Below are 18,009 nucleotides of genomic sequence, written 5' to 3'. Positions count from 1 at the left end.
TATAGTAATAACCATTTTATTATTGCCTCTAGGGCATATTTCCAACATGCACTGGCATTGTTTATGTGCCATGAGCATGTCCTTTTGTGTCTGGAGGTTTTTGGGTGATTAAACAATGTAGGAGTGGCATTGGATGCCCTAGAGAGCCAGTAGGAGAAGAGTGGGGTTGAGAGAGAGATGGAAATCGCCTGTCCGGAGGGGTAAATGAGGTGGTTTCACCCCTCACTCATTGAGCTGAGACGCAACCATAGTTACTGGAGGTATAAGAGGGTCAGGAGCAGCTGTGGTACAAAGTTGAGCCCATGGAGATTAGTGGAAGAGGTCAAAATGGAATTTTGGTAAAGTGGCAGAAAGGTGTTTGATGCTTGTTTGGGTAAGCAAATGAACTCCATTTGGCATGAGACTCCACAGGGTGATAAGGAACACATAATTAGGGTCTTCCACCAATTTTGAGATCATTTAGCCAAAGTTGCCAATGCAACTTTTGTAAACCCTAGAAACCAGCAGAAATGCATTCACCAAGATCTAGTCATGCAAAACCATTCCCCTTGATGCACCACTTGGTGTAGTGTCATCATTTTGGCTTTTGAGCATGACCACAAAGTTTGGGGGCATTTGGAATAAGTTGGCAATGTAAAGTTGTTCAAACTTGAATCTGGACAGAGAGGGTTTTGGGGCACTTTGGTGAACCAAAATAGTTTGGATTGAGCTGAAACTTTGCAGGGTCATTGAGGGAGTCCTGGATTAGGGGGTCTCCAGACAGCCGGACTATCTCCGTTGGTCGGACTGTTTGACTATGAAGATACAAGATTGAAGACTTCGTCTCGTGTCCGGATGAGACTCTACTTGGCATGGAAGGCAAGCTAGGCAATACGGATATGTGTATCTCCTCCTTTGTAACCGACCTTGTGTAACTCTAACCCTCTCCGGTGTCTATATAAACCGGAGGGTTTTAGTCCGTAGGACACAACAACTACAACATACAATCATACCATAGTCTAGCTTCTAGGGTTTAGCCTCTCTGATCTCGTGGTAGATCTACTCTTGTAATACCCATATCATCAATATTAATCAAGCAGGATGTTGGGTTTTACCTCCATCAAGAGGGCCCAAACCTGGGTAAAACATCGTGTTCCCTGCCTCCTGTTACCATCCGCCTTAGACGCACAGTTCGGGACCCCCTACCCGAGATCCGCTGGTTTTGACACCGACATTGGTTCTTTCATTGAGAGTTCCTCTGTGTCGTCGCCGTTAGGCTTGATGGCTCCTACTATCATCAATAGCGATGCAGTCTGGGGTGAGACTTTTCTCCCCGGACAGATTTTCGTGTTCGGCGGCTTTACACTGCGGGCCAATTCGCTTGGCCATCTGGAGCTGATTGAAAGTTACGCCCCTGGCCACCAGGTCAGGTTTGGAAGCTTAAACTACACGGCCGATATCCGTGGAGACTTGATCTTCGACGGATTCGAGCCTCTGCCTTGTGCGTCACGCGGTCACGATGAGTACGATTTAGCTCTACCGTCGGATAGTGTTCAGGAGATCGCGCAGGCAGCCGCCCCGACCCTCAATTTGGAGCCAGTTGCACCGTCCGTGGATGGGTGGATGGACCCGGCCACAGAGGCCTTACCCTTAGCGGTGATCGAGCCAAACATCGACCTTACCTTGCACGAGAGTCGTGTTGATAAACTGTCGGATCCCTCTCCGGCCACGGACTCCGAACCACCCGCACCCATTCCTATCGAATCCGATTGGGCGCCGATCATGGAGTTTACCTCCGTGGATATTTTTCAGCACTCGCCCTTTGGCGACATACTGAACTCATTAAGGTCTCTCTCCTTTTCAGGAGGATCCTGGCCGAACTATGTCCGGCAGGACTGGGATGCGGACGACGAAGAAATTCGCGACCCACCCACCACCCACTTAGTAGCCACTGTCGATGACTTAACCGACATGCTCGACTTCGACTCTGAAGACATCGACGGTATGGACGATGATGCGGGAGACGAAGAGGAACCACTGCCCACAGGGCACTAGACAGCCACCTCATCATACGATATATACATGGTGGATACACCCAAAGAAGGCAATGGCGACGAGATAGCGGAGGATGACCCCTCCAAGAAGCAACCCAAGCGCCGACGTCAGCGGCGCCGCTCTAAGTCCCGCCAAAGAAAAAGCGGTGATACCGGCATAGGAGATAATAACACTTCGGATAGTGCCGAAGACAACAACAATCCCCTCCAGCAAGATTTAGAGCAGGAGGATGGAGGAGCCAGCCCTCCTGAGAGAGCGGCAGATGGAGAGATGGAGGATGATAATTACATGCCCCCTTCGAAGACGAGGCAAGCCTCGGCGACGACAAATTCTCCATGCCAGAGGATCCCATCGAACAAGAGCGCTTCAAACGCCGGCTTATAGCCACAGCAAATAGCCTTAAGAAAAAGCAGCGGCAGCTTCAAGCTGATCAAGATCTTCTAGCTGACAGATGGACTGAAGTCCTCGTGGCCGAGGAATATAAACTCGAGCGCCCCTCCAAGAGTTACCCAAAATGCAGGTTGCTACCCCGACTGGAGGAAGAAGCATATGACGCGGCTGATCGGCCACCTCGTGGCCGCGATAAAGAGGTATTCCAGCCAAAAACTCAGCCTGCACCCCGACGCCATTCAAATAAAAAGGCACGGGGAGATACGCCAGACCTGCTAGACATATTGGAGGACAAAACAAAGCATGCAAGATCGATCTACGGATCACGAGGGCGCGCCACTATGCGAGACAATAAACGTCACGCCAGATACAGTAAAAGTAAATCCGGCCGGGCCGAACACAGCGGGCAAGACCCATTTGAGCTGCGTCGCGATATAGCCCAATACAGAGGCGCCGCACACCCCTTATGCTTCACAGACGAAGTAATGGATCATCAAATCCCAGAAGGTTTCAAGCCTGTAAATATTGAATCATACGACGGCACAACAGATCCCGCAGTATGGACCGGGGATTTCCTCCTCCACATCCACATGGCCCGCGGTGATGACTTACACGCCATCAAATACCTCACACTAAAGCTCAGGGGACCAGTGCGGCATTGGCTTAACAGCTTGCCAATAGAGTCCATCAGCTGTTGGGAAGATCTGGAAGCCGCATTCCTCGACAACTTTCAGGGCACTTATGTGCGGCCACCAGATGCCGATGACTTGAGCCACATAATTCAGCAGCCAGAAGAATCGGCCAGGCAATTCTGGACTCGGTTCCTAACAAAGAAAAATCAAATTGTCGACTGTCCAGATGCAGAGGCCCTAGCAGCTTTCAAACACAACATCCGCGATGAATGGCTAGACCGGCACCTTGTTCAGGAAAAGCCGAAATCTATGGTAGCCCTCACGACACTCATGACCCGCTTTTGTGCGGGAGAAGACAGCTGGCTGGCTCGCAATAATAACATATCAAAGAACCATGGTACTTTGAATACCAAGGACGGCAATAGCAGGTCACCATCACAACAAACATAAGCGCCGCATTAACAGCAATAATACCGAGGATACGGTAGTCAATGCCGGATTCAAAGGCTCTAAACTCGGTCAGCGGAAAAAGCCATTCAAACAAAGTACGCCGGGCCCGTCCAGCTTGGACCGTATACTCGATCGCTCGTGTCAAATACACGGCACCCCAGATAAGCCAGCCAATCACACCAACAGGGACGTATATGCGTTGGAGCCAGTCGCCCCAAAGTTCAGCCCATGGTCCTCCTATCCGACCACTTTCGATCGCAGGGACCATCCCACTAGTATCCGTCATGGCAAATTCGCCGCACTGGTTCTGGACCCAATCATTGACGGATTTCACCTCACTCAAGTCCTTATGGATGGCGGCAGCAGCCTGAACCTGCTTTATCAGGACACAGTGCGCAAAATGGGTATAGATCCCTCAAGGATCAAACCCACAAAAACGACCTTTAAGGGCGTCATCCCAGGCGTAGAGGCCCATTGCACAGGCTCAATTACACTGGAAGTGGTCTTCGGATCCCCGGATAACTTCCGAAGCAAAGAGTTAATCTTCGATATAGTCCCGTTCCGCAGTGGTTATCATGCACTGCTCGGGCGAACCGCATTTGCGAGATTCAATGTGGTACCGCATTATGCATACCTCAAGCTCAAGATGCTTGGACCTCGCAGGGTTATTACAGTCAATGGAAACACAAAGCGCTCTCTCTGAACAGAGGAGCACACCGCGGCCCTCGCAGCAGAAGCGCAAAGCAGCCTCTCAAGGCAATCCACCAGTTCGGCGTTTCAAGACCCGGACACCTTCAAGCGCGCTCAGAGCAATCGGCAACTAGACCGCCTGGCGCGATCTGAGCTCGCATAGCAATGCGGCCCCCACCCCAGTCTCAGCCAAACGGCGAAACTCGTGCCACGTGTACATAATTACGCATTAAAAATACCATGGGCACAGGTGGGGAGGGGGGCACAACTGCGGCACGCCCCAAGACGCGGCTTAAACCGCACTAGGGGCTTCCCATTTGTTTTTTTCTCTTTTTCAGGACCTTAATCTCTGGAAACCCTGTCCGGCAGTACTATTGCCGAACACATGATGCAGCAACCAAGGAGGCAGAAAGCTACGTCACACCACGAAATTCCCAGGTGGATTACAACAACGAGCGAAATATTTGATTTAATACTATTCCTCAGCTTGCCCTTGGAAGGGACATAGTCCTACTCTTTGCTTATCGCACCATCTGTATCATTCTGCTTGAAACGCACCTTTTTGAATAATCAATGCATAAAATTACGACTATTATTGCAATTCTTCTTATATATATGTGTGTGTGTGTTCATCAATGACGCCTTGCAACCGTACACTTTGGTATGGCCAATACACCAGGGGCTTACGTACCCCACAATATGTTGTGAAAAGTCCGAACACTTTCACAAGTGCGGCACCCCAAACTTATAGCATTATATGCATCAGCTCCGAATCATGTCTTTGGTCAAATGTTGGGTTTGCCCGGCTCCTATGTTTTGGTACCTTACGTTCCGCTCTATAGGCTAAGGTAGCGCTAGGAGAACTACTGCGATTGTGCCCCGGTTCTGCTAGGCTGAGCACCTCAATAGAGAAAGCTAAAACTGACTGTCATGATAAGGCGAGGGACTGGTCGCTGTTCGGCGAGGTTTTCGAGTCCCTAAAGACTTATGCCGCTTAGAGCGAGGGGCCGGCCCTGTCCGGCTTAAAGGTGTGTATCGCGCCCCGAATTCGGCCTTCCGAATACCAGGGGCTTCGCCGAAATTTAAAATTATAGAATTCTATGGCTAAGTGAGAGTGATAAAGCATTATTAGTCCGGTTGCCTGGTTCGTTGTGCTGAGCACCTCCCTCGAAGGACCCAAACATGGGAACAAGAGTGCTCAGGTTTATCCCGAACACCCCAGCACTCGTGGCATGGGGGCAGAAGCCGAGGACTAGCCATCTCTCAGATTGGATAAACGGCCAAACAGAAGGTAATATTTTAAATTCACACAAGCGTTGCATAGCGCATATGAAACAAGTTTTCATCATACGGGATCACACGAGCAAGTTTACTCAAATATTACATCCTTTGAACATTCGTCCGCTACAAGACGGGCACCCTTCATGACACCCTCATAATAAATTTCGGGGGTACGATGCTCCTTGCCCTGCGGCGGCCCTTCCTTGATCAGCTTCACGGCATCTAGCTTGGCCCACTGCACCTTCACACGGGCGAAAGCCCGGCGTGCACCTTCGATGCAGACGGACCACTTGACGACTTCTAGCCGTGGGCAGGCATCCACAAGCCGCCTCACCGGGCCGAAGTAGCTGTTCGGAAGGGCGTCACCAGGCCACAGCCGGACTATAAAGCCCTTCATGGCCTATTCGGCCGCCTTGTGCAGCTCGACCAGCTGCTTTAGCTGGTCGCTCAGAGGCATCGGGTGTTCAGTCCCAGTATACTGAGACCAGAACAGCTTCTCCATTGAGCTTCCCTCCTCGTCCTGGTAAAACTGTGCGGCATCCAACACACTGCGGGGCAAATCTACAAATGCTCCTGGAGAGCTCCGAATTCGGGTAAGTAATCGGTAATTTACTTTTACATGCTTTCTTCACATATAGAATGCCTTACCCGCCGCTATCTTCTTCATTGTGTCGATCTCCTGGAGGGCCTTTTGGGCTTCTGCCTTGGCACTTTTTGCACTCTCGAGGGTTGTGGCAAGCTCAGACTCTCGCGTCTTCAAGTCAAGCTCCAACGCCTCGTGCTTCGTCACGAGAGCCTGGAGCTCTTGCTGCACCTTGCCCACCCGAGCCTCTTGCTTTTCTCGCTCGGTGCTCCTTGGCCGCTTTATCTTCGGCCTCGGACAGCGCTTGCTTTAGGGTCGCCACTTCGGTCGTGGCCCCTGGCAAATTCACGATGATCTTGTCATTTTGCAATCGCACTCTTTTATACATATCCGCAGACTAGGTACTACTTACCTTTGTTCTCCTCGAGCTGCCTCTTGACAAGGCCGAGCTCGTCCTGGGACCCCTTAAGGTCCTGCTTCAGTACGATGACCTCCGCAGTCAGTGCGGCGGATGCCAACAGCGAAGCCTACATATGCATATTGACATACTCATATTAGACTCCTGCGATATTTTTTGATCCTTTGTTCGGCTTTTCTTTGTGAACACCGAACAGAGCATCAGGGGCTACTGTCTATGCGATAATATTTTTACTATATTTTAAACACTTACCTCAAGCCTGTTAGAAGGATGGCACAGGCTTCGGTCAATCCGCTCTTGGCGGACTGAACCTTCTGGATCACCGCACTCATGATAGTACGGTGCTCCTCGTCGATGGAAGCCCTGCGAAGCGCTCCTAGCAGATTGTCCAGCACCTCTGGATGGACAGAGGTCACCGGTATAGGCGTCTCGCCCCTCTTAGAAGGAGGCCGCCTGCCCGAGCCCGGAACCACTGGAGGTTTCGGCGCGTGTTCGGCTAAGGGCCAAACTCGGAGCTCTCGGGGGCCTTGTCCCCTCGGCTCTCAGAGTCCGGGAGGCCGCCTTGAGGCGCCTCCAGGACTGTCTCCCCTCGACCCGGTGCCTCATGAGACAGCACCTTGGCGTCGTCCGCAGGATGAGGGGAGGTGGCGGTCGGGGCAGGATCGCTATCCATGTCCGACGAACCCAGGGAGCCGTCCGATGAATCAATACTGGCTCGTGGCGGCCTGCATAATCATGTTCGGCATTAGGGAAAGCAGTGCGACAAAGGAATACTATGAGTTACTCTGGTATCCGAATACTTACGATCTCCCCAGGGGCTTGGCCTTGGGCAACTACTCGTCTTCGCCTTCGTCGGTGGCGGTGGAACTGTCCGGAAGGAGAGTCCTTCCCTTCTTGGACCCTTCACCCCCCCCCAGTTGGGACGGCCTTCCTTTTCTTGTCTCCCCCGCTTGGAGGGGGAGCATCTTCCTCTTCCTCCTCGTCTTCGGGGGAGGAGTGTGCCATAGAGTCATCGGACGATGAGTCCGATAAAACCTGGCATCGGGAACTCTTTCAGGTTCCCTTAGCCTTCTTGGTCTTCTCTGGCACCTTGTAAGGAGCCGGAGTCAGCATCTCCATCAGGAGAGCGTTTGCTGGGCCTTCGGGCAAAGGAGCCGGACAGTCGATCTGTCCGGCCATTTCCTGCTAGTCCTGTCAAAGGAACGGGACCTTAGATACCGCATAGAGTCAAACTATGTAAAACAAGTATCTTGTAAGAGGTAAAACAGCTTACCGCGCTGGCTTGGCGCTTCGCGCAGAATCCGCGATCCTCGGTAGTAGGAGGAGGAACCTCGGCGCCCTTGAATAGCACCTTCCAGGCATCCTCGTGTGTTGTATCGAAGAGCCTGTTTAGAGTTTGGTGCTGCGCCGGGTCGAACTCCCACAAGTTGAAGGCCCGTTGTTGACACGGGAGGATCCGGAGGATGAGCATGACCTGGACTACGTTGACGAGTTTAAGCTTCTTGTTCACCATGTTTAGAATACATGTTTGGAGTCCGGTCAGCTCTCCCGAACTACCCCAGGACAGGCCCTTCTCTTTCTAGGAGGTGAGCCGTGTGGGGATGCCAGATCGGAACTCGGGGGCCGCTGCCCATGCAGGGTCACATGGCTCGGTGATGTAGAACCACCTCGATTGCCACCCCTTTATGGTCTCCATGAAGGAGCCCTCGAGCCATGTGACGTTGGGCATCTTGCCCACCATGGCACCTCCGCATTCCGCTTGGCGGCCGCCCACTACCTTCGGCTTGACATTGAAGGTCTTTAGCCATAAGCCGAAGTGGGGCTTGATGCGGAGGAAGGCCTCGCACACGACGATAAACGCCGAGATGTTGAGGATGAAGTTCGGGGCCAGATCGTGGAAATCCAGGCCGTAGTAGAACATGAGCCCCTGGACGAATGGGTTGAGAGGGAATCCCAGTCCACGAAGGAAATGTGTGAGGAACACTACCCTCTCATGGGGCCTAGGGGTGGGGATGAGCTGCCCCTCATCTAGGAGCCGATGCGCGATGTCGTCGAGCAGGTATCCGGCTCTCCTCAGCTTCTTGATGTGTTCCTCCATGACGGAGGAGACCATCCACCTGCCTCCTGCTTCGGACATGGTTGGAGAAGGTTGAGGTGGGAAGTGCGGACTTGGGCGCTGGAGCTCTAGTGTGTGAAAATGGATGAGCAAAGGAGGAAGAAGGCGTGGATGAAAAGGTGAATCCTTATCCCTTTATATGGGCGGACAAAACTATGCGTCCCCACTAGCCTGGTAAAACTCGCTTATCCCCCAGGCGCCATAATCGATGGCGCGGTTGGGTTACCCACACCCGTATTGATGAGAATCCCGTAATAAGGGGACACGATCTCTGCTTTGACAAGACATGTCAAAAAACTGCCTCGCGTTATGTGCAGGGCTAGTTAAAGGAAACGGTTCGAATAATCATCGGGCCATGACATAATGTCGTGCTGCCAAAACAAGTCAGCAAATTAGATTTGTGAAAATATTATTCTCTCTATGGTGGTATGTGGAACTTATTTTGCAGGGTCGGACACTATCCTTGTATTCAATTTCTTCCGTGATGTATTCGGAGGAGGAACCCGCCTTGCAATGCCGAAGACAATACTGCGCGTCCGACTCGTCGTCATTGAAGCCTGGTTTAGGGGCTACTAAGGGAGTCCTGGATTAGGGGGTCTTCGGACAGCCGGACTATCTCCATTGGCCGGACTGTTAGACTATGAAGATACAAGATTGAAGACTTCGTCTCGTGTCCGGATGGGACTCTACTTGGCATGGAAGGAAAGCTAGGCAATACAGATATGTGTATCTCCTCCTTTGTAACCGACCTTGTGTAACCCTAACCCTCTCCGGTGTCTATATAAACTGGAGGGTTTTAGTCCGTAGGACACAACAACTACAACATACAATCATACCATAGGCTAGCTTCTAGGGTTTAGCCTCTCTGATCTCGTGGTAGATCTACTCTTGTACTACCCATATCATCAATATTAATCAAGCAGGACGTTGTGTTTTACCTCCATCAAGAGGGCCCAAACCTGGGTAAAACATCGTGTTCCCTGCCTCCTGTTACCATCCGCCTTAGACGCACAGTTCGGGACCCCCTACCCGAGATCCGCCGGTTTTGACACTGACAGTCATCATATTATGCATATGTGACTTTCTAGAATTTTCCTGGATTTATTGGAAAATATTTCTTGTAGAAATATTTCAAATACTTTAAATGGACAGAAATGGTTTTGGAGAATTTTGCCCAATATTTTGAACATGACCATGTGTTGAAACTCTTATATATGGAAAATATATGTCCACTTAGTTTCCCTGATTTTTTTCAAATATTTATGAAATAATAAATAATTTTTCCCTATTAAAGACCATTTCTGGCCTTAAGAAAAAGCTTTTAAATAAAATAGGAAAATAACTTCTAAAATTATATTTTTGTGGTTTATGGGAATCCTATATCTAATAGGTTTCAAATATACTCTTTGAAATATTTTTCACACCCCAAATCAAGTACTTGCAGTGCAAACCTCAATTCAGGGGGTTTTGGAAAACTAATTTTAGAAAATACTTTTTGGCCAAATTATTTTTGTAAGAAAATACTATATTGCACTATACACATGGCATGATCATTAGGCAGAAGCTTGGGGCAAGCAGATGAAGTATGTAAGGTGGAGTAGTTGACTTTAGAGAGCACTTGAAAAACACAAAGAGAAAACCAACTCAAAAAATAAAAGCCAAATAATGCAAAAGTTTTTGTCAAACCACACTTTATCATGATTTATTAGCTTAAGTGTTGTTGCATGAAAATCGGGGTGTGACACGTAGAGTAGCTAGGGGTGGTCGGACGTCGTCGGAATCAACCTCTCTAGTGGAGGCAGAGAGCGGAGGTCGCCGGAGACGAAGACGACGGCGAACAGAGGCGACTCCAGGGGCTCCAACCAGGCGGAACAGCACCACTGGAGAGCGGAGGAGGCCCTAGAAGGGATCGCCGGCGAGCTCGAGCTCGGGGACGGTGGCCCGCGGCCTGCCCGGTCGGGCTACGGCTATCTATGAGGTTGTGGAGTGTGTAGGAGTCGTGGATGGTGCTCGAGGAGGCCGGGGAGGGCTCCATTTATAGCCGAGCGTCGAGGAGGGTTCGGGCTCCGCCGGTGGACACCTGGACACGGCGCCCGGCGACGAACAGCATCACTGAGAGGGGGAGGAGGAGACGCTAATCATGCAGGGACTATGGGCGAATGGAGATGAGCACATGGGCACTGGAGTGACGACGAGAACAGTGCGCACCGCACTGTTACATTGGTCGGACCGCGCCCGTGCTCGCGGCGGCGAGCTCCGGCGTCGGCGAGCGCTAGGAGGGAGTTAAGAGAGCTTGGACGAAGATTGTGGCCAAGATTGGCAAGGCTAGGCAGTCAGGGAAGCGAGCACGCGAGCAACAGAGGCTCGGGCGCGACCCAGAGCGTGTCGGCACGCAGGTTGGCATCATGTACACGCGTGGTCACCGCGTGAACTCTGCCCTCAGGCCGACCTAAGTCCAAATTTCATGTCTGGCTTGTTGTTCGTAGTAGTTTTGAAGATTACCATGCTTTGGTTTGGACCCAGACGCGGTAGGATGGATATCAACCGCCTAGTAAGTTTCTGATCAGTAACTTTGAGATCTTACTGTGGTCAAACGGCTAGGAGTTGGGAGCTATCATATACTAAGGTGATGATGCATAAGAAAAATCAGCCACAATGGAGCAAGTAAATGGTAGTTGCTGTAGAAACCACCATTTCTGTCCAAAACAGGAAATATTTTCTGTAGCAAAAATATTCCAAAAAGTTATGCAATATTTTTTCTCAGGAAGGTGCCCGATGGTTCAAAGAATATTTGTGAATTTTCTCAGATTTTTGTGGGCAAGAAAAATTGGGGTTGCTTTGGAGCACATTGAGCTGACTAGGGTTTAAGAGAGGGAAATGAATATTTTTCATTTAATAAAAATATTCCAATTAATATTTTGAGGTGAACCAGAGTGGGGATGATGGTTAGAGAGGGAAATGGGACACTTGGGTGAAAGCCAAGGGGTACCCAAGTGTTTAAGTCCATATGAAAACATTCAAAACTCCAAATTTGAAATTCAAACCAACTAAAATCAGGCAAAGAAAAGAGGGCAAAAACCAGGCTGTCACAGTTGGCGCCTTGAACTTGCTAGTTGTGGTCTCGACGTGGCGTTGTGGGGAAATGGACCCCTGAGGAGCCTCTTGGTTGTGAAGGCGCTTTGAGCCTGTGTCACGGCTGGGATTGGAGTGCCGGACATTGAAACTGGAGCCACCACCTATGACACACAACACAAACACACGTGAAAAATGAGAAGGATTATTGCAAAGACCAAGGCCAAAACCAAACAGAACATGTAGAAATGAGATTGTGAGGACAAAATAGAGTAGTTTTTAACCCAACGGTAGTACCGGGCCAGGATGCGGACACTACAAGAAATCTGTTAATCCATGACGGAGATGAACCGTCATAGGTGGGCACAAAACTGTCAGGGTGGACGTCCATGACGAATTTGAAATCCGTCATGTATATCGCGTCATAATTTCACCACGGTGCACTCCATGACAGATTACCAAAGCTTGGCCCACTGCACCTTCACACGGGCGAAAGCCCGGCGTGCACCTTCGATGCAGACGGACCGCTTGACGACCTCTAGCCGTGGGCAGGCATCCACAAGCCGCCTCACCAGGCTGAAGTAGCTGTTCGGAAGGGCGTCACCAGGCCACAGCCGGACTATAAAGCCCTTCATGGCCTATTCGGCCGCCTTGTGCAGCTCGACCAGCTGCTTTAGCTGGTCGCTCAGAGGCATCGGGTGTTCAGTCCCAGTATACTGAGACCAGAACAGCTTCTCCATTGAGCCTCCCTCCTCGGCCTGGTAAAACTGTGCGGCATCCAACACGCTGCGGGGCAAATCTACAAATGCTCCTGGAGAGCTCCGAATTCGGGTAAGTAATCGGTAATTTACTTTTACATGCTTTCTTCACATATAGAATGCCTTACCCGCCGCTATCTTCTTCATTGTGTCAATCTCCTGGAGGGCCTTTTGGGCTTCTGCCTTGGCACTTTTTGCACTCTTGAGGGTTGTGGCAAGCTCAGACTCTCGCGTCTTCGAGTCAAGCTCCAACGCCTCGTGCTTCGTCACGAGAGCCTGGAGCTCTTGCTGCACCTTGCCCACCCGAGCCTCTTGCTTTTCTCGCTCGGTGCTCCTTGGCCGCTTTATCTTCGGCCTCGGACAGCGCTTGCTTTAGGGTCGCCACTTCGGTCGTGGCCCCTGGCAAATTCACGATGATCTTGTCATTTTGCAATCGCACTCTTTTTATACATATCCGCAGACTAGGTACTACTTACCTTTGTTCTCCTCGAGCTGCCTCTTGACAAGGCCGAGCTCGTCCTGGGACCCCTTAAGGTCCTGCTTCAGTACGATGACCTCCGCAGTCAGTGCGGCGGATGCCAACAGCGAAGACTGCATATGCATATTGACATACTCATATTAGACTCCTGCGATATTTTTTGATCCTTTGTTCGGCTTTTCTTTGTGAACACCGAACAGAGCATCAGGGGCTACTGTCTATGCGGTAATATTTTTACTATATTTTAAACACTTACCTCAAGCCTGTTAGAAGGATGGCACAGGCTTCAGTCAATCCGCTCTTGGCGGACTGAACCTTCTGGATCACCGCACTCATGATAGTACAGTGCTCCTCGTCGATGGAAGCGCTGCGAAGCGCTCCTAGCAGATTGTCCGGCACCTCTGGATGGACAGAGGTCACCGGTATAGGCGTCTCGCCCCTCTTAGAAGGAGGCCGCCTGCCCGAGCCCGGAACCACTGGAGGTTTCGGCGCGTGTTCGGCTAAGGGCCAAACTCGGAGCTCTCGGGGGCCTTGTCCCCTCGGCTCTCAGAGTCTGGGAGGCCGCCTTGAGGCGCCTCCAGGACTGTCTCCCCTCGACCCGGTGCCTCGTGAGACAGCACCTTGGCATCGTCCGCAGGATGAGGGGAGGTGGCGGTCGGGGCGGGATCGCTATCCATGTCCGACGAACCCAGGGAGCCGTCCGATGAATCAATACTGGCTCGTGGCGGCCTGCATAATCATGTTCGGCGTTAGGGAAAGCAGTGCGACAAAGGAATACTATGAGTTACTCTGGTATCCGAATACTTACGATCTCCCCAGGGGCTTGGCCTTGGGCAACTACTCGTCTTCGCCTTCGTCGGTGGCGGTGGAACTGTCCGGAAGGAGAGTCCTTCCCTTCTTGGACCCTTCACCCCCACCCCCCCCAGTTGGGACGGCCTTCCTTTTCTTGTCTCCCCCACCTGGAGGGGGAGCATCTTCCTCTTCCTCCTCGTCTTCGGGGGAGGAGTGTGCCATAGAGTCATCGGACGATGAGTCCGATAAAACCTGGCGTCGGGAACTCTTTCAGGTTCCCTTAGCCTTCTTGGTCTTCTCTGGCACCTTGTAAGGAGCCGGAGTCAGCATCTCCGTCAGGAGAGCGTTTGCTGGGCCTTCGGGCAAAGGAGTCGGACAGTCGATCTGTCCGGCCATTTCCTGCTAGTCCTGTCAAAGGAACGGGACCTTAGATACCGCATAGAGTCAAACTATGTAAAACAAGTATCTTGTAAGAGGTAAAACAGCTTACCGCGCTGGCTTGGCGCTTCGCGCAGAATTCGCGATCCTCGGTAGTAGGAGGAGGAACCTCGGCGCCCTTGAATAGCACCTTCCAGGCATCCTCGTGTGTTGTATCGAAGAGCCTGTTTAGAGTTTGGTGCTGCGCCGGGTCGAACTCCCACAAGTTGAAGGCCCGTTGTTGACACGGGAGGATCCGGCGGATGAGCATGACCTGGACTACGTTGACGAGTTTGAGCTTCTTGTTCACCATGTTTAGAATACATGTTTGGAGTCCGGTCAGCTCTCCCGAACTACCCCAGGACAGGCCCTTCTCTTTCCAGGAGGTGAGCCGTGTGGGGATGCCAGATCGGAACTCGGGGGCCGCTGCCCATGCAGGGTCACATGGCTCGGTGATGTAGAACCACCCCGATTGCCACCCCTTTATGGTCTCCATGAAGGAGCCCTCGAGCCATGTGACGTTGGGCATCTTGCCCACCATGGCACCTCCGCATTCCGCTTGGCGGCCTCCCACTACCTTCGGCTTGACATTGAAGGTCTTTAGCCATAAGCCGAAGTGGGGCTTGATGCGGAGGAAGGCCTCGCACACGATGATAAACGCCGAGATGTTGAGGATGAAGTTCGGGGCCAGATCGTGGAAATCCAGGCCGTAGTAGAACATGAGCCCCTGGACGAATGGGTTGAGAGGGAATCCCAGTCCACGAAGGAAATGTGTGAGGAACACTACCCTCTCATGGGGCCTAGGGGTGGGGATGAGCTGCCCCTCATCTGGGAGCCGATGCGCGATGTCGTCGAGCAGGTATCCGGCTCTCCTCAGCTTCTTGATGTGTCCCTCCGTGACGGAGGAGACCATCCACCTGCCTCCTGCTTCGGACATGGTTGGAGAAGGTTGAGGTGGGAAGTGCGGACTTGGGCGCTGGAGCTCTAGTGTGCGAAAATGGATGAGCAAAGGAGGAAGAAGGCGTGGATGAAAAGGTGAATCCTTATCCCTTTATATGGGCGGACAAAACTATGCGTCCCCACTAGCCTGGTAAAACTCGCTTATCCCCCAGGCGCCATAATCGATGGCGCGGTTGGGTTACCCACGCCCGTATTGATGAGAATCCCGTAATAAGGGGACACGATCTCTGCTTTGACAAGACATGTCAAAAAACTGCCTCGCGTTATGTGCAGGGCTAGTTAAAGGAAACGGTTCGAATAATCATCGGGCCATGACATAATGTCGTGCTGCCAAAACAAGTCAGCAAATTAGATTTGTGAAAATATTATTCTCTCTATGGTGGTATGTGGAACTTATTTTGCAGGGTCGGACACTATCCTTGTATTCAATTTCTTCCGTGATGTATTCGGAGGAGGAACCCGCCTTGCAATGCCGAAGACAATACTGCGCGTCGGACTTGTCGTCATTGAAGCCTGGTTTAGGGGCTACTAAGGGAGTCCTGGATTAGGGGGTCTTCGGACAGCCGGACTATCTCCATTGGCCGGACTGTTAGACTATGAAGATACAAGATTGAAGACTTCGTCTCGTGTCCGGATGGGACTCTACTTGGCATGGAAGGAAAGCTAGGCAATACAGATATGTGTATCTCCTCCTTTGTAACCGACCTTGTGTAACCCTAACCCTCTCCGGTGTCTATATAAACTGGAGGGTTTTAGTCCGTAGGACACAACAACTACAACATACAATCATACCATAGGCTAGCTTCTAGGGTTTAGCCTCTCTGATCTCATGGTAGATCTACTCTTGTACTACCCATATCATCAATATTAATCAAGCAGGACGTTGGGTTTTACCTCCATCAAGAGGGCCCGAACCTGGGTAAAACATCGTGTTCCCTGCCTCCTGTTACCATCCACCTTAGACGCACAGTTCGGGACCCCCTACCCGAGATCCGCCGGTTTTGACACTGACAGTCATCATATTATGCATATGTGACTTTCTAGAATTTTCCTGGATTTATTGGAAAATATTTCTTGTAGAAATATTTCAAATACTTTAAATGGACAGAAATGGTTTTGGAGGATTTTGCCCAATATTTTGAACATGACCATGTGTTGAAACTCTTATATATGGAAAATATATGTCCACTTAGTTTCCCTGATTTTTTTCAAATATTTATGAAATAATAAATAATTTTTCCCTATTAAAGACCATTTCTGGCCTTAAGAAAAAGCTTTTAAATAATATAGGAAAATAACTTCTAAAATTATATTTTTGTGGTTTATGGGAATCCTATATCTAATAGGTTTCAAATATACTCTTTGAAATATTTTTCACACCCCAAATCAAGTACTTGCAGTGCAAACCTCAATTCAGGGGGTTTTGGAAAACTAATTTTAGAAAATACTTTTTGGCCAAATTATTTTTGTAAGAAAATACTATATTGCACTATACACATGGCATGATCATTAGGCAGAAGCTTGGGGCAAGCAGATGAAGTATGTAAGGTGGAGTAGTTGACTTTAGAGAGCACTTGAAAAACACAAAGAGAAAACCAACTCAAAAAATAAAAGCCAAATAATGCAAAAGTTTTTGTCAAACCACACTTTATCATGATTTATTAGCTTAAGTGTTGTCGCATGAAAATCGGGGTGTGACACGTAGAGTAGCTAGGGGTGGTCGGACGTCGTCGGAATCAACCTCTCTAGTGGAGGCAGAGAGCGGAGGTCGCCGGAGACGAAGACGACGGCGAACAGAGGCGACTCCAGGGGCTCCAACCAGGCGGAACAGCACCACTGGAGAGCGGAGGAGGCCCTAGAAGGGATCGCCGGCGAGCTCGAGCTCGGGGACGGTGGCCCGCGGCCTGCCCGGTCGGGCTACGGCTATCTATGAGGTTGTGGAGTGTGTAGGAGTCGTGGATGGTGCTCGAGGAGGCCGGGGAGGGCTCCATTTATAGCCGAGCGTCGAGGAGGGTTCGGGCTCCGCCGGTGGACACCTGGACACGGCGCCCGGCGACGAACAGCATCACTGAGAGGGGGAGGAGGAGACGCTGATCATGCAGGGACTATGGGCGAATGGGGATGAGCACAGGGGCACTGGAGTGACGACGAGAACAGTGCGCACCGCACTGTTACATTGGTCGGACCGCACCCGTGCTCGCGGCGGCGAGCTCCGGCGTCGGCGAGCGCTAGGAGGGAGTTAAGAGAGCTTGGACGAAGATTGTGGCCAAGATTGGCAAGGCTAGGCAGTTAGGGAAGCGAGCACGCGAGCAACAGAGGCTCGGGCGCGACCCAGAGCGTGTCGGCACGCAGGTTGGCATCATGTACACGCGTGGTCACCGCGTGAACTCTGCCCTCAGGCCGACCTAAGTCCAAATTTCATGTTTGGCTTGTTGTTCGTAGTAGTTTTGAAGATTACCATGCTTTGGTTTGGACCCAGACGCGGTAGGATGGATATCAACCGCCTAGTAAGTTTCTGATCAGTAACTTTGAGATCTTACTGTGGTCAAACGGCTAGGAGTTTGGAGCTATCATATACTAAGGTGATGATGCATAAGAAAAATCAGCCACAATGGAGCAAGTAAAATGGTAGTTGCTGTAGAAACCACCATTTCTGTCCAAAACAGGAAATATTTTCTGTAGCAAAAATATTCCAAAAAGTTATGCAATATTTTTGCTCAGGAAGGTGCCTGATGGTTCAAAGAATATTTGTGAATTTTCTCAGATTTTTGTGGGCAAGAAAAATTGGGGTTGCTTTGGAGCACATTGAGCTGACTAGGGTTTAAGAGAGGGAAATGAATATTTTTCATTTAATAAAAATATTCCAATTAATATTTTGAGGTGAACCAGAGTGGGGATGATGGTTAGAGAGGGAAATGGGACACTTGGGTGAAAGCCA

This window comes from Triticum dicoccoides, chromosome 7A, assembly GCF_002162155.2.
Source record: "Triticum dicoccoides isolate Atlit2015 ecotype Zavitan chromosome 7A, WEW_v2.0, whole genome shotgun sequence".
NCBI classification, from domain to species: Eukaryota; Viridiplantae; Streptophyta; class Magnoliopsida; order Poales; family Poaceae; genus Triticum; species Triticum dicoccoides.
Note: the sequence above shows the minus strand (reverse complement) of the source record.